We start from the raw sequence: 3,141 nt of genomic DNA on the forward strand, positions 1-3,141 counted from the left end.
CCTAGTCGACTTTTGCCAACATTAGGGATCTAATCCCTTAGTTGAGCCTTTTTAGACATAGGGCCTCCATTCCCTAGTAACCCTTTACCAATATTGGGGATTCAATCCCTGAGTTGAGCCTTTTTAGACATAGGGCCTCCATTCCCTAGTCGCCTTTTGCCAACATTAGGGCTCCAATCTTTGAGTTGAGCCTTTTTAGACATGGGGCCTCCATTCCTTAGTCGCCCTTTGCCAACATTAGGGCTCCAATCCCTGAGTTGAGCCTTTTAGACATAGGGCCTCTTTTCTCTAGTCGACTTTTGCCAACATTATGGCTCCAGTCCCTGAGTTGAGCCTTTTTAGACATAGGGTCTCCATTCCCTAGTCGCCTTTTCTACCAATATTAGGGCTCCAATCGTTGAGTTGAGCCTTTTAGACACGGGGCCTCCATTCCCTAGTCGCCTTTTTTGCCAACATTAGGGTTCCAATCCCTGAGTTGAGCCTTTTAGACATAGGACCTCCATTCCCTAGTCGTCTTTTGTCAACATTAAGGCTCCAATCCCTGAGTTGAGCCTTTTAGACATGGGGCCTCTATTCCCTAGTCGCCTTTTCTGCCAACATTAGGGCTCCAATACCTGAGTTGAGCCTTTTAGACATAGGGCCTCCATTCCCTAGTCGCCTTTTGCTAACATTAGGGATCCAATCTTTGAGCTGAGCCTTTTTAGACATGGGGCCTCCATTCCCTAGTCGCCCTTTGCCAACATTAGGGCTCCAATCCCTGAGTTGAGCCTTTTAGACATAGGGCCTCCATTCCCTAGTCATCTTTTGCCAACATTATGGCTCCAATCTCTGAGTTGAGCCTTATTAGACATAGGGCCTCCATTCCCTCGTCGCCTTTTACCAACATTAAGTTTCCAATCCCTTAGTTGAGCGTTTTAAACATGGGGCCTCTATTCCCTAGTCGCCTTTTCTGCCAACATTAAGGCTCCAATACCTGAGTTGAGTCTTTTAGACATAGGGCCTCCATTCCCTAGTCGCCTTTTGCCAACATTAGGGCTCCAATCTTTGAGTTGAGCCTTTCTAGACATGGGGCCTCCATTACCTAGTCGCCCTTTGCCAACATTAGGGCTCCAATCCCTGAGTTGAGACTTTTAGACATAGGGCTTCCATTCCCTAGTCGTCTTTTTTTGCCAACATTATGGCTCCAATCCCTGAGTTGAGCCTTATTAGACATAGGGCCTCCATTCCCTCATTGCCTTTTACCAACATTAAGTTTCCAATCCTTTAGTTGAACGTTTTAGACATGGGGCCTCTATTCCCTAGTCACCTTTTCTGCCAACATTAGGGCTCCAATCCCTGAGTTGAGCCTTATTAGACATAGGGCCTCCATTCCCCAGTCGCCTTTTGCCAACATTACGGCTCCAATCCCTGAGTTGAGCCTTTTTAGACATGGGGACTCCATTCCCTAGTCGACTTTTGCCAACATTAGGGATCTAATCCCTTAGTTGAGCCTTTTTAGACATAGGGCCTCCATTCCCTAGTCACCCTTTACAATTATTGGGGCTTCAATCCCTGAGTTGAGCCTTTTTAGACATTGGGCCTCCATTCCCTAGCCGCCTTTCGCCAACATTAGGGCTCCAATCCCTGAGTTGAACCTTTTAGACATAGGGCCTCCATTCCCTAGTCGCCTTTTGCCAACATTAGGGCTCCAATCTTTGAGTTGAGCCTTTTTAGACATGGGGCCTCTATTCCCTAGTCGACTTTTGCCAACATTATGGCTCCAGTCCCTGAGTTGAGCTTTTTTAGACATAGGGCCTCCATTCCCTAGTCGCCTTTTCTGCCAACATTAGGGCTCCAATCCCTGAGTTGAGCCTTTTAGACATAGGACCTCCATTCCCTAGTCGCCTTTTGTCAACATTAAGGCTCCAATCCCTGAGTTGAGCCTATTAGACATGGGGCCTCTATTCCCTAGTTGCCTTTTCTGCCAACATTAGGGCTCCAATACCTGAGTTGAGCCTTTTAGACATAGGGCCTCCATTCCCTAGTCGTCTTTTGCCAACATTAGGGCTCCAATCTTTGAGTTGAGCCTTTTTAGACATGGGGCCTCCATTCCCTAGTCGCCCTTTGCCAATATTAGGGCTCCAATCCCTGAGTTGAGCCTTTTAGACATAGGCCTCCATTCCCTAGTTGTCTTTTGCCAACATTATGGCTCCAATCTCTGAGTTGAGCCTTATTAAACATAGGGCCTCCATTCCCTCATCGCCTTTTACCAACATTAAGTTTCCAATCCCTTAGTTGAGCGTTTTAGACATGGGGCCTCTATTCCCTAGTCACCTTTTCTGCCAACATTACGGCTCCAATCCCTGAGTTGAGCCTTTTTAGACATGGGGACTCCATTCCCTAGTCGACTTTTGCCAACATTAGGGATCTAATCCCTTAGTTGAGCCTTTTTAGACATAGGGCCTCCATTCCCTAGTCACCCTTTACCAATATTGGGGCTCCAATCCCTGAGTTGAGCCTTTTTAGACATTGGGCCTCCATTCCCTAGCCGCCTTTCGCCAACATTAGGGCTCCAATCCCTGAGTTGAACCTTTTAGACATAGGGCCTCCATTCCCTAGTCGCCTTTTGCCAACATTAGGGCTCCAATCTTTGAGTTGAGCCTTTTTAGACATGGGGCCTCCATTCCCTAGTCGCCCTTTGCCAACATTAGGGCTCCAATCCCCGAGTTGAGCCTTTTAGACATAGGGCCTCCATTCCCTAGTCGACTTTTGCCAACATTATGGCTCCAGTCCCTGAGTTGAGCCTTTTTAGACATAGGGCCTCCATTCCCTAGTCGCTTTTTCTACCAATATTAGGGCTCCATTCCCTAGCCGCCTTCGCCAACATTAGGGCTCCAATCCCTGAGTTGAACCTTTTAGACATAGGGCCTCCAATCCATAGTCGCCCTTTGCCAACATTAGGGCTCCAATCCCTGAGTTCAGCCTTTTTAGACATAGGGCCTACATTCCCTAGTCGCCTTTTGCCAACATTTGGGCTCCACTCCCTGAGTTAAGCCTTTTAGACATATGGCCTCCATTCCCTAGTCGTTTTTTGCCAACATTAGGGCTCCAATCCCTGAGTTGATCTTTTTAGACATAGGGCCTCCATTCCCTAGTCGCCTT

Source organism: Nicotiana tabacum, chromosome 6 (genome assembly GCF_000715075.1).
Source record: "Nicotiana tabacum cultivar K326 chromosome 6, ASM71507v2, whole genome shotgun sequence".
Taxonomy (NCBI): Eukaryota; Viridiplantae; Streptophyta; class Magnoliopsida; order Solanales; family Solanaceae; genus Nicotiana; species Nicotiana tabacum.